Genomic DNA, 16272 nt, shown 5'->3' with positions numbered 1-16272 from the left:
CCTACCTCCACCATGTTCTCAAGGGCAACTAAAGATGGCAATACATGTTGGCCCAGCCAGTGATGTCCAAGTCCCATGAGTAGATTAAAAGAACACTTCCAAGCAGCATATTCCAGATCATAAATACACACTGCTGAAAAAAGTTCACTCATATCACATTTGCCTATTTTGTATATCATCTTATATTTGTGCCCTCTTGTTCTCAATCATTTTAAGAGGAACCAGTTTCTCTGTCCAGCTACCTCATTTTGATAAGTTCCACGTCCTCTTAGCCTTCTCCACTCCAAGGAGAACAGTACCAACTTCTCAAATCTGTACTTATAACTGAATTCTCTCATTTCTGGAACATTCCCCTAGACAAGCATGAAATGTTGCATGGAAGTGGCATGATCCAGTGAACGGAGAACACAGATGGTAGTGACTGAGGGTGTAATATCAATAGAATTTCGAGAATGGATTTTCTGGCTATGACAGTACAACAGACTTCTTTAGAAAATAAAAGTAATTTGAAACAGAACATAGACTCAGATATTTACAGCACAGAAAAAGGCCATTCAGCTCATCATGGTCCACATCAATCAACAAAGATCTGCCTATACTAATCCTTAATTTCCATCTTTTGGCCAATAGCCCAAGAAGCTATGGCAACATAAGTGAATATCGAAATACTGCTTAAAATGTTACAAGACTCAGCTACCATTTCAGGTAGTGTGTTCCAGAGTCCCATCACTCTCGGAGTCAAAAAGTATTCTCCTTGCACAGTCCTCCAGTTGTGGCTTGACCAAAATTTGAGAGATTTCTGGCATCGCCTCCCTGATCTTTCTTCTGTACCTCAGCTAATAAAGGCAAATAAGTATCCCACGTACTTTCTAAATCACCTTTATCTATCCACGCTGCTTCTTCTGGCTCTGTGAATATGCACATCGAGGTCCCTCTGGTCTTCAGTATTTTCCAGGGTCTTACCATTCACAGTGCAATCCTTTGCCTTGTTAGCCCATCCAAAGTGCATCACCCTCATACTTTTCCAGCATGAATCCACTTGCCACTTCTCCACCTACTTGAACAGCCCATCGATTCCTCCTCACTACTTACCACCCCATCAATTTTCTTATCATCCACAAACTTCTTGATCATATCCCCTACATCAGATGTTACATGGGATCCCTTCATTATATAGAATTGAAGCCAGCAGAGTGACTAGATCCAGGTTATCATGGTGCTGCTGGAGTTGCGCATAGATCTTCTACAGTGCTATTATCTGACGTATGTAACTCATTGCACTTGAACAAACTTTTACCATAAAGAGCTTTCTAGTGAGGGTGGGTGCAGATGGACATTATGCATTATTCTTATTGTGTTACTGTATATTCTGAGAGTGGTCTCATGGTATCTGTGTATAAGTAAAATTTGCTTGTGTCTGTACAAAACATGTAATTATGCTTCAGTTTACAATTTAAATGCCCTAAGAAGATAAGACATAGGAGGAAATTAGGCCATTCAGCCCATTGAGTCTGCTCTACCATTCAATCATGGCTAATATGTTTCTCAACGGCATTCTTCTGCTCAAGTTTATGCTCATCCCTGGGATCTTTATTTTATGGCAATATTAAAAACACAATCATCAATTAAATGTCCCATATTGTGACTACAAGCTCTTGTGGCTTTGCAGAGATAGTGAGGTTACTGTACCAAGAAAGGAATCCTTGAGGGAAAGAGGGAAAAAAAAATCGGACTAGGTTTCAGTCAATTCCAAAACTGCAGAAATTTGGTTTGCAACTTTTATTCCAAAATGAGTAAAATAACAATCCATCTTTTTAAAACGCAGAACCAACAGTTTCAATTTTTCATAATGTAGCAGAGGATATTTTCTGAAGAGATGAATATTTTTGCTCGGATACTTAACATGAGATTGATATTTTGCATCCCTCAAGACTTTGCTTGTCTATCAATCTAGACCTGCTACAAATTCAGATTTTCAAAGTGTTTGTTGACTACTTTTCTGTCTGGATTTAAATATAGCTGCTTATCAACTGCTTAGATTTTGCTTTCAATTCATAAAAGTCGCAAACTTTTCCACATTAAAACAATATCCAGTGTAAACTTTGTTAAATATGATAGAGGCACTGGTCCCAACATAATACTTATTTCCTGTGCCACACCAAGGAAGTTGGGCAGTTATAAAACTTTGGAAGCATTGGAGTTGGCTTAGGACCTGCCTATTGATGGCTCATCAACATTCATTACCCAGGATAAGATGTACAAAAGATCTGCATTTATGAGGCACAATTCATACTCCAAACTATATGATAGCCAGTGAAGTATTTTCAAATGTTCAATTCTAGGAAAGGTGGCAACCAATTTGCACACAGCAAGCTCCCACAATGTGTTCTTTTGAAGCTGATTGAGGAATGACACCAGGAATAACTCAGTTAGTCATTTTCTGAAACAAGACTGTGGAGTCTGCTATGTTTATTCCAATGATTTAACAATTCAGCCAATAGACAGTAGTATCACCAACAATGCTGCAACCCCTCAGTACAGCACTGGACTATCAGCCTAGATTTTTGTGCTCAAATCTCCAAGTAGGACTTGAACCCTTGACTTTCAAACACAGGGGTGAGAGCTACCAACTGAGCCAAAGCTAACAAATATAGATTGCTCACATAGATGAGTTACTGAGCCCAGGGCATTCAGTTCATTAGGATATGATCCTCCACCTTTGGGAAGTAAAGGTAGGACAAAACAGCTTTCGGAGACCAGGGTCCATTAGGAAAAGATTTATTTTAGTATTTAAAGAAATTTAACCAGGTCATAAGTTACAGTGCAAAACAGATTGCACTTATAAATCATAACTGATAAGCAAAACATGCAATGTTAAAACTTGCAGCAAAACTTTTTGTCAAGTTTCTTTTAAAATGCCAAGGGACGAGTGTGTGTTTCTAACATTTAAAATCTCCTTTTTTGAGAGTCTATGGCAGATGGAAACTACTATGATTTATTCACATCAGAGAAGTGCTGCAATTCCTCAGCCTCACAGTGATAAAAGAGGCTTCTTACCAGTCATAGAATCCTATACTTACTATAGATGTACAGGCAGTTAAGACGTTTGACAAGCTAAGATGAACTGTAAAAAAGACTATTTACATAAACATATTTTATTCTAATTGATTATAAAAGGCAATAATAAAATGTTAGGAAGAAAACAGCAGACCTACCGGGACCTGTAGCTTGTGAAGTGGCACAAAAACTGTAGATTATGGAAAACTGATTAAACAAACCAAAGCATTCTGGAAGGAGTCGTCCTTGGTAAGCTTTTTGTGTTTGCGTTCCTTGAAAAACCGACTCTCTTTCTAAGCCTGTTTCAGTTTACATGCCACGCAGGCCTCCCAGTAGGAACGTTTGGGCTTTTTTTTTGTTGAAGGGGAGGGGACATTGACTTCGCGTGAAAAAAAATGACTGAAACCTTCTCTTTTTGCCTAAACCTGGCCTTTTGGCCTTAGGCAGACACCGCACGAGGAGAAGGGCAGAGGGCTGATTGAAAAGACACAGTCTCTGAGAAACCAGATGCTTGCCATACTGAGGGAGGGGCTGGACTGTCAGGAGTTAGCCGGTGGCTCTGAGCGGTGGGTTATAAGCAATAGCCACCTCCGGCTGATAAACGCCAACTTGTACTGTCAAAGGACGCTGAAGCTTTACTGTCTTGAAAATTTCATGCTCGGCTGCCTAGTCTTTTAATTGAAGCCAGATTTAGGAGTTTTGTGAGAACAACAAAGTATTTGAACTTCCTCTCTCTTTCTTTCTGCCATTCTCCTTCCCACTGTCCCAGAATGCTGCTGAATTTAACAGGAATGCACAAATCCCTTCAATCTGTCAGGAGCTCAGCTAGAGAGTCCCTCAGCTTTCCCAAGGCCAGATGTGAGAGACTGGCCACTCCGTCAGCCACAGGCCGCCTGCTCCCCCAGGCACCAGCTGCACTCCAGCCCTGGAGGATTTCCACAGCAACTTCCCGCGCTGCCGGTTAAATATAACTTTGCAGAACTTGGGAGGTTTGCAAACGAAAAACTGAAATGCTGCTGCTGGCAAAGATGCAAGTGAAAATTAAAGAGCAGTTTGCAACACATTTTAAAATCAGTGATGATTTTAGGGATGTTTTGATGTTCTCAGTGCCCATTTCATTCAGCAGAATTAGAAATAAACTTTTGACTGATAACTATTATTTTCCATTATATGCATTTATCAAGGAGGAGTTGATCAATATAATGCAGCTTTGGTGCAGATTCCTGGGTCGGTTTAAACTGAGCTAAAGACCAGCCTGTTACATTTCAGCAAAGGTGCAGTGAAGTTAAAGCAACGGGGAACAGTCATCTCGGTTCTCTGTAAGCTTGGATTTAGCTTCCTCAGTGCAACAAACTACACGCAGTATGATTCCAATTCAACTAAACAAGTCAACTTTGCCTCGAATCAAGCTAATAAATATCCAAAACGTGTATCAGAATGAAGTAAAGTGTTAGGCTGAAACATTTTCAGTGTTTTAGAACCTCATACTTCCGAAATGCCGAAATAGATTGTGTTTGTCTCAATATTTTCTCCAACTTGCTCTTTGCTGACTGATTCCAGGGTCACGGACCACTTTTCACGGGGCCTTCTCTGTACGTTATGACAAGTGGGTGTGAACCAACTGTTCATACATCTGTACCAGACCGTCCACTCCGCTACCATCCTCGGCTTCTCAGGGTTAAAGCGTTACTGAGCAATTTATAAAAGGACCTTGATGAGTGAGTTGACTGTGAACGCTGTGGTAAGCGGCCAAACTAGCGGGTGATCCGGAACAGGTATCCTAGTGGACTTGCTCCTGTAAAAACAGAGGGCAGAATCCTTCCCCCTCCCGCCCAATGACATGAGAGGTTTTAGAAGAACGGGGGGGGGGGGGCGGTGAATTCATTGGGGCAGGATCGAGACAAACATTCCGTTGTATGGCGTTGGGTAAAGGTTACTGAGTTCTCCGAGCCTTTGGTAATCAGGACCCTCTTCTGCATTTATTAGCATGTTATGTACCTGCATAGTCAGTCATTCTTCAGTAACTGAGTTCACTCCTAAGATGGATATTTGACGGAGACTGACTGTGGAGGAGGTGAAGACTGTCAGGATTAATCACACATGGTCCTCCTTGTTATATTCGTTTCATCTCGTTTGTTGCAATGATGTTAACAACCAAAGACTTTAGTTTTTCAAACTTGTTCTTTTCTGACAGCACTGACTGATTCCAACTGATGGTTCCAGGGGTACTGACCATCCTTCAATACCTCATTCAGGTGGCAATTTTCATGTGCAGAGGTTCCCAATGACAGGGGAGTCCAGAACCAGGAGGTGCAGCTTAAGGATATGGAATGGCACAGTGGTGAGCACTGCTGCCTCACAGCACCAGTGACCTGGCTTTGATTCCAGCCTCAGGCGACTGTCTGTGTAGAGTTTTTACATTCTCCCCGTGTCTGCATGGGTTCCCTCTGGGTGCTCCGGTTTCCTCCCACGATCCAAAGATGTGCAGGTGAGGTGAATTGAACGTGGGAAATGCAGGGTGACAGAGATTGGGTGTGATGTCCTTCGGAGGATTGGTGTGGACTCAATGAGTCAAATAGTACGGTGCTGGAAAAGCACAGCAGGTCAGGCAGCGTCCGAGGAGCAGGAGAGTCAATGTTTCAGGCATAAGCTCTTCATCAGGGCTTACGCCCGAAACGTCGATTTTCCTTCTCCTCGGATGCTGTGCTTTTCCAGCACCACACTCTCGATTCTGATCTTCAGCAGCTGCAGTCCTCACATCTTCCTCAATGAGCTGAATGGTCTGTTTCCACACTGTCGGGATTCAATGAGGAGAAATGTCTTCTCCCAGAGTGAGTGGTGATTCTGTGGAATTCTCTGCTCCAGAAAATCATCAAGCCAAAAATTTTGTATGGTTTTAAGAAGTAATTAGACAGTTATTAGGACTAAAAGAATCGAAGGGTATGGGGTGAAAGTGGAGACAGGGTAGTGAGTTGGATGATTAGCCATGAAGGCTCAAAGGGCTGAATGACCCACGCCAGTTCTGAGCCATCTATGTTTCTAGCAATGTAACGGCAGCCCCATTGGCTAAGGACATCAAACCTGAGCCAGCAGACTAGTGGACTCAACACAAAATGGGGACAAAAAAAAAACAGCAGAGATGTTAGTTAGAAAGGAATGTGAGGGAGTTTAATTAAAGAGGTAATGGAGAAATACTGGAGAATGAAGGGGGCACACTGAAACACAGAGGGGAGAATCAGAGTGACGAGGACAAGAGAGCAAGAAAACATGGGATCTGCATGTTTAGGATGGCAAATATAATGGGGAAATAGTGTGTGTGCTGGGACAGACAGAGCAGGTGAATGAAATAAGAGGCAGTGTAAACCCAAAGGCTGGGCAAAGGGTTCCGGATGGCATTTGCAATCAGAGCTGGAATATCAAAGGAGATAGTGAATGAATTGTTAGTCACAGAGGTGTTTGAAACAGGACAACTGGGTATGTCAGAGGAAAGGAGGAGGTCATTACAAGGGAGGAGGAAATGGAGTTTAGATGGACAGACTGAAAACTTCAAAGGCAACACGTTTTTCCTCAATGGACTCACCAAAGCAGGCCTTATGGAGGATACGCAGGATAAATAGGATAAATAGGTGAGACCTGAAATCAATTTGCACGTGTTTCTGCCCAGCACAACACTCCAACTGAGAGAATCGAAACAGAAACAGAAAAATGTCACTGCCCAAGAACATAGATAAGGCCTTTGTATTGAAGGAAATCATGACTAATGAAGCCATCTCTGACAAACCTGTAGCTGGACAGCTTGGCATAGAGTCATGCAGCATGGAAACAGACCCTTCAGTCCAACTTGTCTATGCTGACTATGCTCCCAAACTAAACTAGTCCCATTTGCCTGCGTTTGGCACATATCTCTCTAAAATTTCCTATACATGTACAGGCATTTGTTTCAATGTTTTTAAATGTTGTAACCATACTTGCACCGACCACTTCCTTTGGCAGTTCATTCCACATACGCACCACCCTCTGCATGGAAAAGTTCCCCCTTAGGTCCCTTTTAAATCTTTTTCATCTCACCTTAAACCTATGCCCTCTAATCTTGGACTCCCATATCCAAAGGAAAAGACCTTTGCTCATCACCTTATCCATGCCCAAATAATTTTATAAACCTCGATCAAGTCACCCCTCAACCTCCTACTCTCCAGCGAAACAGTCCCCACCTATCCAGCCTCTCCTTATAACTTAAACTGACAAGTCCCAGTAACATCTTGGTCGACCTTTTCTGCATCCTCTCCAATTTAATCATTTCCTTCTTATAGCAGGGTGACCAGAACATTGAACTTCCTCTTCACAAACTTTTTTTACACCTCACCTGGTGACATCTCACAATTGACAGCAAACCAATGAGTTTGTACTTTGAGTGATGTTCTGACGAGGAAAGCAATGCAGTTTGTCCAAGTCACCAGGGACACAGGGAGATATTTGCCTGAGCCATCGAATCGTCAGCCATTGCTGGGTTCCCTCATGTATAAGGGGTAAATAATTGCACCCACATGTGGGTGCACAGAGCTCCCTTGCACATCCTGTTAAATTCTTGGGCAGGAAGGGAATTTACTTCCTCAATGTCCAGCTTGTTTGCGACCACAGGCAGCATCTGCAGTCCCCTATCCAGGGGGTTCTCGTGACATTTACATTCTGCACAACTCCCAGGCTCCTCAAACATTTGTTCCCTCGCATCATCTCCAGGGCTGGGTCATGGATGGCAAGGGGCAACCCCAGGCAAGGTATAGCTAGTGACACCAGAGAGCAACCCTCAGACTGATGCCAAACAGCACTAGGGTGCTGCCATGGTATTCACTAGGGCTGTCAGCAAGCAGGCAAGTGGTCTTTTGAAGATGTGTTTCCTTTGTCGAGAGCACTCAGGAGCAGCAGTCTAGTACTCACTGGAAAGGGTCTCCTGGCTTTGCTACACCTTGCACAACTCAACAGTGAACACTTAGAAGAGGGGGAGATGTTCCAGCCACTCGTTTCATGAGATGAGGATAAAGAGGAGTCTGCTGGAGATGCTGTGGGAGGTTTGGGGGGGGGGGGGGGGGGGTTGCAATGCTAATGATAAGGCTGCTGAAAGTCCAGGGGAGCTGCTGAGATGGGGCAGACAGGCCCATATGATCATGATCACACCTATACTTGAAGACAAATACTTTGCATTCACATACACCAACAATTGGAACTAAAAGAATAAAAGCAGAAACTGTTTCCCTCTCCAAAGATGCTGAATCTCTGTAGCATTTTTGGTTTTATTTCAAATTTCCAGCATCTGCAGTACTCTGCTTTTAATCAGAGCAATGAGCCAGTTATGGTGCAGAGCTGTTCCTGCCCTTACTGGAATGCTTTGTTTATAATCTTAAAAGTGTTAAGCAACTTTGTTTGGCATGATTTGTAAGGTAATTTGCTCCCTTTGCACCAATAACCTTCTGTTCTGTCTTCTGGCCAGAGCAATAACACCTCCCTCACCCTTTGTATGCCTGGGACTCAAAGGGAGATTAGAGTCCCCAATGATTCCCGGTTAACCAGTGTATGAATGCATCCATGGCTCAGGTAATGGAGAAAAGGGCCTTGCGCACATCTAGCCCTAGACAGAGTTAAAAACCACACAACACCAGGTTAGAGTCCAACAGGTATAATTGGAAGCACACTAGCCTTCGGAGCGACGCTCTTTCATCAGGTGATTGTATAACCTGGTGTCGTGTGATTTTTAACTTTGTACACCCCAGTCCAACACCGGCATCTCCAAATCATGACAGCCCTAGACAGGTTATTCACGGGATGGATGTCTCTGAGCTGGTGCAGGATGGGGAGTAAGGCCATGACAGTCCATCCTCTGGGGCTTGGGGCTGTTCCTCCCTCAGAGGTGTTGTTTGTGGGGCTGATAGATAGGGGATTGGCTCTCTTCATTTTTTATAATCCTGGCTTGGGTGTGAGATCCAGAGGTTGCTGAGACAAACCGAAAGCTTTAAGAGTATTGTGAGCTGCTACCCATAGCCAGGGTTTCATTAAGATGTTGGTGTTTGATATGCAGCTGAGAGTAGCTGTTTGGAGATTTTCCCACTCAGTGGCTGTCACTATCCAATCTGCCCTTCAGCACAGACAGCTTCACCCTGCTCTCTTGCTAGCTCAGCAACCTATTCCTCAAAGAAGGACAGGAACCATAGGTCAGGCATTCCCCTCCCATTCTGTCTGTGCAAGGTCATGCTTATTGTACATGTTCTTCTACCACACAAGGAGAGAAACATTAAGAGACACTGAGATGGGAACATGAAAAGTTGACTTGTATTGATTGATGCAGATAAAGCTGTCAATCCCCAGAGCTGCGATTATGTGTGTTACCAGAAAGAAGAACATAGTATGGGGGAAGTTAGGTGTTGAAGGGTTCTGAATAAATAACGGTTCAATCCTGTCAAAGACCTACAGTTGATGAAAATTTACAATGTATTATTTGACTTGTGTAACTGAGATACTGCGAGGTGTTCAGCCTAAGGCCATCTTGCCCGATGTAGCCTTTTGGTGATGTGTACGTTCTGCAAGTTGTGATGAGAGGTCAGTGACCTAATGGTGCATGAGCTGCTTAGTGTGTTAGCTCCCTTCATGTTTTAAGTGTGAACCCAAGCAGATATATGACAGGCAGGACTATGTGGTGCTGATAGTGCTGCATTAGTAGTTACAATGATGTGACAGATATTGATTACACTTGGGGCATCTAACAGGGATGCTTAGCATCCAACAGTTTTGTGTCGTGGCAACCTTACAATGCTAACTCACACTCACATAGGGATGGGAAGCATTGAATGGACAGGGACACTTACCCTGACAGAGCAGAGCAGCTCATTACTCCTCTTGCAGCACCTTTTTTCTGGTTATGGACATTTCATGGGGTGGGTGTAGATGATGAACAGAGATTGAGTGATATCCCAAGTTGCAGAGATTGAAATGTTATCCAGGTACCGTTTAAATATGGTGACTCAAAGTTGGAGCCCAAAGGTGGAAGGGTCAAGACTTCAATTAAAACTTGGCGTTTTTTGTGCACATACATAAGCAATGAGTTTTAAAGAATGCAACTGCATGAGAAAATGCACTCGACCTCTGAGAGGAAGTACCTCATTCTTTAATGTCCACCTCCATAGTTTCAAAAAGAAAACAAGATTCTGCCTATTGTTTAACTGAAATGCCACATCTGCCACTCACCCCTCTGTAAGAACTGAACTGAGCACAGACCGGGAATCAAATGATAAAGTTCCCTGGTGTTTAACCATGACTGAAATCCAAAATAAACACACATCACCTGGTCTGATCCATCAATATTCACCAAGAGGATTCTTCATGTGAAGTAGTGAGCTGGAGCGTTATGACTATTTGATAAGATGAGGGTTAATTTGGGCTCTTTTCAGCAATCATAGAAGTATCGAGATGAGAGATCATCTAAATAGGGAAGAAGTCAACTCACATCTCTTCAACATACCTCTTAGAGGGAAGAATTGATCTTGCTGATATTTACATGACTGTGTTGATACATCATAGAATGTGCTCACAATCTCTGCAATGGTGTAATGGTAGGATGCTCTTTGGTGGTTAGTTAAACAAATACTATGAATATAGACTTGGAAGCATGCCACCCACCTGCCCTTCCTTTGTATCAGAGAAAAGAAAATATGAAACAAAATAAAGCAAGAGGAGGAAGATTCATTTAATTGTGCTGCTTTGTCACTGTAGGTGGTAGAACAGGCTGCATGTTGTTCACTCAAATTAAGATGTTAATCGTATTCTAACTCCTACTTTCCAATATATAGTTAGACTGTCAAATGGGATTCACATCCCCTGGAGATGATATATTTCTCTAAACAGTGTACTTCTATGTTCTTTGGGTCAAACATTTTAGGAATTTCCATTATTTTCAAGTTAAACCAAAAAAACCAGTTTGGACCTGCTTGATGAAGAAGTGAACCATGAAGAATGGCAAGAACAAACAATGGAAGGCAGTTCAAAAATAGATAAAGTGCAAACTTCTAAAAACACTGCTACAGGTGGATTGACATCAATTTATAGCTGCAGATTTGAAGATATATTACCATAAATTGAAGCATTCCTGGTGTGAATCTTCCTTGTCAGATTTTTTGAAAACAGACTGTCAGCCAAACCACGCCTAAGCATTTGATTGATAATAAATAAAATACATAATCAAAAACCCTTGCCACCCCAATTATACTCTCTTCCATCTTTTTCCATCAGGCAGAAGATATAGGAGTTGGTATATATGTACAAATAGATTCAAGAACAACGTTATCAGGCTCTTGAACAGAGCTCACAAATGTTCATTCTGATCTCTTTCTCTCTCTCTGCACCTTTTCTGTAACTGTACCACTATATTCTGCACTGTATTCTGCTACCTTGTAAGGTTTGATCTGCCTGTATAGCACACAAAACAACACTTTTCACTGTATCTTGGTACATGTGACAACAACAAATAATCAAAGTCGATTGGTATTAGTTTTATTAGTGAACCAAGATAGTAAGCTGAAGTGTGCATTACTAAATTAGAGTAATTAAGACCAATCAGACCCTGATTATTACTTTTACCAAGAAGTGGAAGGTTGTGGATAAAACTTTGAATTGAAACTATAATGCATAATTTGTAACATAGGATTGAATGTTCAGTGACATTAAACAGGATTAACTACAGCATTGCAAAGTTAAAATTACTAGGCACAATTCTATGACACTCAATATTACAATAGTGCGTACATTTTCCTGCATTGTGACAGTGTCTACACTTCAAAACCTCGTCAGCTGTGAAGTACTCGGGATGTCCTGAGGTTAAGAAAGGCACAATGTAAAGGTTTTTTTTCTCTACAAGAAAGAATTGCTAATCTTAGGACATTTCATCCAACAGACCTCCCTGAGCAATTTTACAGCTCATGGTGTACAACTCATGTTTGAAGACAATTCCATTTGATGTACAGTCTGTCATCTTCTTGATCATGGAAGCTGATCTATTGATGTCCAGTAAGGAACTTCAGATCTACATGACAGAAGCTGGGCCAACTTTGACATGGGATTTTAACATTCAAAGTATGTCTTCCACATGTCAGCTTGCCTTAATTAGTAACATTGAAATCTCTGGATCAAATCGTCATGGGCTCAAGCCCTCATCAGAAGGAATAGAAGGAATTACATTTATATTGCATTGTTACTAACTCAGGGCATTCTTTAATCAATGGAATCTGATTGTAGGGTGTACTGGAATGTGAAAAACATTGCTACAGGTCTTATCCTCCAGAAGAGATATTCTGTTTAGGCAACTTAAACTCATAGACTCAGAAACTTTTACAGCCCAGAATATAACCATTTGACCTATCATTTCCACACTGGTTAACAATGATCTGAATACACTAATCCCATTTTCCAGCATTTGACCCATGGCTCTGGACATTATATCAACTGAGTAAAATCTAAATAACTGCTTAAATGATATGGGATTTTCTGGCCTCAACCATCCCTTCAGGCAGTGTGTTTCAGTCTCCCACCAACATCTGTGTAAGAGGAAATTCTCCTCCTCTCCTTTAGACTTAGCCTTCTATTTCTTCCCTGGAGTATACGTCCCTGATAATTGACCCCTCTACAAATGGAAAAAGTGCCTTCCCAGCCATCTTCTAGTTTATGGTGTACAGGTCATGTTTGAAGACAATTCTCTTTGACGTACAGCATAATCTTATATTTGTTTATCAGGTCCCCTCCCAAGCTTCACTGTTCCAAGGAAAACAATGGCAGCCTATCCAAACTTTCCTCATTGCTCAGATCCTCCAGCCCAGGCAGCATCCAGGTAAATATCCTCTGCACTCTCTCTACTGTAATCAAATTCTTTGTGTATTGTGGTGACCAGAAGTACACACAAACTCCAGTTGTAGACTAACTAGCATTTTATGTAGTTCCAGAATAATCTCTCTGCTCTTGTTTAAACAATTCATAAAGGGAAATAAGCATCGCATATGCCTTCAACACCATCTTTATCTACTCATTGTGCCACCTTTATTCTGTGTGGATATGTACACCGAAGTCCTGCTGATTTTCAGTTCTTTCCAGAGTCTTACCATTTGTAAAGTCATAGAGCAGTACAGTGTGGCAACAGACCCTTTGGTCCAATCGTTCATGCTGACCAGATACTCTAAATTAATCTAGTCCCATTTTCCAGCATTTGACTCATATCCCTCTAAACCCTTCCTATTCATATACCCATCCAGATGCGTTTTATATGTTGTAATTGTACCATACTCCATCACTACTTCTGGCAGCTCATCCCATACATGCACCTCCCACTGTGTGAAAAAGTTGCACCTTGGCTCCTTTTTTATCTTTCCCCTCTCACCTTAAACCTATGCTCTCTAGTTTTGGACTACCCTTAGGAAAATATCTTGTCTATTTACCCTATCCATGCCCCTCCTGATTTTATAAACCTCTATATTTGTCATTTACATAAATGATTTTGATGTGAACATAGGAGGTACAGTTAGTAAGTTTGCAGACCACACCAAAATTGGACAGTGGACAGTGAATAAGGTTACCTCAGAGTACAACGGGATATTGATCAGATGGGACAATGGATTGAGGAGTGACAAATGTGGTTTAATTTAGGTAAATGTGAGGTGCTGCATTTTGGAAAGGCAAATCAGGGCAAGATTTATACACTTTATGGTAAGGTCCTGGGGAGTGTTGCTGAACAAAGAGACTTTGAAGTGCAGGTTCATAGTTCACTGAAAGTGGAATCCCAGGTAGATAGGATAGTGAAGATGTTTGGTAATCTTTCCTTTATTGGTCAGAGATTGTGTAGAGGAATTGGGCGGCGGGGGGGGTCATATTGCGGCTGTATGGGACATTGGCTAGGCTACTTTTGGAATACCGTGTGCAAATCTGGTCTCCCTCCTACAGGAAGGATGTTCTGAAACTTGAAAGGGTTCTGAAAATATTTACAAGAATATTGCCAGGGTTGGAGGATTTGAGCTTTAGGGAGAGGCTGAAAAGGCTGGGGCTATTTTCACTGGAGTGTCGGAGGTTGAACTTGTACAAGTTTATAAAATCATGAGAGGCATGGATAGGATTAATAGTTAAGGTATTTTCCCTGGGTTGGGGGAGTCCAGAATTAGAGGGCATAGGTATAGGGTGAGAGGGGAAAGATTTAAAAGGACCTAAGAAGCAACGTTTTTACACAGAGGGTGGTGAGTATATGGAAGTGGTGCGGAATGGGGCTATTTGGCATCGTCCTTTTGGCACCGAGCATTTGGCCCTGCCGTTTTGGCTCTAAACTGTTTTGGCGCTCATTACTTTGGTGCTGAGCTGTTTTGGCGCCAATTCAGAATTTTAAAAAAGTCTTGTAGAGCCTGTAAGAAATTTGTTTTTATTGCATTGTAAGAAATAAATCTAATTCATTTTTATTCATTATTTTTAACCTATTCATTATAAAAACAAATTTCTACATTTTGCTACATTTATCATATAGATAACTATCGTGTGAAATTTTGGTTTGTCTCTCTTGCTTAGAATGTTTTCAGCCATTTCTGGTATGGGCTCCACAAGAAAATAGAAATAAAATTGTATTACAGCTTTCCAAAGTGAAGACAGAAGGGCTTAAGTATTATTAAAACAGTAGATGACTATTAACAATTGTTAAATGAAAAATGATTACAAAACGAGATTTGAACCTACAGCGGGTCATTACAGCTTTGACTATCAACTCTTGCTAGTTGAGAAAATTACATCGGGTCGTTAGTCATCCTCTCTTTTTTAACCAAACCAGACTTTTTTGTTATTCTGAATTAGTGCCAAAACAGCGCCGTGCCAAAGTAATGAGCACCAAAACAGTTTACAGCCAAAATGACGGGGCCAAATGATCGGCGCCAAAAGCGTGGCGCCAAAATATACCCGACCCAAGTGGTGAAGGCTGGTGTAATTACAACATTTAAAAGGCATCTGGATGGATATATGAATATGAAGGGTTTGGAGGGGTATGGGCCAAATGCTGGCAAATGGGACCAGATTAATTAAGGCTATCTGGTTGGCATGGACAAGCTAGACGAAAGGGTCAGTTTCCATGCTGTATATCTCTCTGATTCTATAAGGTCACCACTCAGCCTCTGACAGTCCAGGGAGAATAGCCCCAGCCTATTCAGCCTCTCCCTATAGGTCAAACTCTCCAACTCTGGTAACATATTTGTAAATCTTTTCTGAACACTTTCAGGCTCCACAATATCCTTCCTATAGCAGGGAGACCAGAACTGAACATAGTATTCCACAAGTGGCCTAACCAATGTTATATACGGCCACAACATGAACTCCCAACTCCTATACTCAGTGCTCTGATAAACATATGTGTTGGTTTTACTGCCATATTGTGTCTCCATTGCAGTCACTCAGGCAAGGATAAGGTATCAAAAATCAGGCAGAACCCAGTTACATATTTCATGTTAAAATTCCTCCCCTCTGGTAGCAGTAAGTTGAGAAGGTAAAACATGTTGGAGCCTATCTTAGCTGAAGAACTACATGCAGAAAACAGCTAAGCTGCAATAAAAGTTCTGTCAGTATTTGCCATTCTGTAACGAATAATGATGTACATTTTATACAGAAATGGAAATCTTGCCTGATTACAGTCATAAAAATGTTAAAAGCTGAAGCAGCTTTGAATATCTGTAATTCACAAAGCAGGCCTGTTGAAGGGTAAGTATAGGAATAGAAATATGTGCCATCTCACAATGCCTTACCTAATTGTGAGAGGGTTGATTGGATACTAACCAATATATTGTTTCAAATCTCTTTATTTATGGAGCTGGTGAAACTGCTCAACTTCTCTGAGGGAGAAGTTTCTAAGTTTCAGAAATTGAAAAAGCATAGCAAAAATAAACACACAGAAATCTTCACTCTCGGGTCTGCATAGTTATGATGAACAGCTAATTATTATGATACGAATTGGAAAGCAAAACCATTCACCAGCTTCTCAATAATATTATTTAATTCCCCTTGCCGATGTTCACCATATCACAGGACATCTCGAAATAACCCAGTTTCTTTCACTTCCTGATCTGAACTTTTACACTTAAGCAGCCGAACAGGTATAAAAAGTAAAAAATGAGAAAGGGATTATCTTTGCAACTGAAAATGTAATGAGTGTAGGACTGCAGGTGA

At 41.5% G+C, this 16272-nt stretch overlaps 1 protein-coding gene across 2 annotated transcripts in view; it reads right to left on the bottom strand.

Annotated features, from left to right (window-relative positions):
- The window catches only part of LOC132825847 (serine/threonine-protein kinase Nek6-like), a 277685-nt gene that overhangs the window by 236742 nt on the left and 24671 nt on the right, over nucleotides 1-16272 (bottom strand). The window contains exon 1 of one of the 2 annotated variants that reach the window (XM_060841399.1): nucleotides 3216-3926. The exons of the other annotated variant lie outside the window; for it this stretch is intronic. The gene's annotated coding sequence lies outside the window, so the exon portion shown is untranslated. Of the gene's footprint in view, nucleotides 1-3215; nucleotides 3927-16272 lie in introns of those variants that run through there. 2 annotated transcript variants of the gene reach the window in all.

This window comes from Hemiscyllium ocellatum, chromosome 21 (assembly GCF_020745735.1).
Source record: "Hemiscyllium ocellatum isolate sHemOce1 chromosome 21, sHemOce1.pat.X.cur, whole genome shotgun sequence".
Taxonomy (NCBI): domain Eukaryota; kingdom Metazoa; phylum Chordata; class Chondrichthyes; order Orectolobiformes; family Hemiscylliidae; genus Hemiscyllium; species Hemiscyllium ocellatum.
The sequence above is the reverse complement of the archived record's forward strand: the minus strand, read 5'-3'. Positions and strand labels throughout refer to the sequence as shown.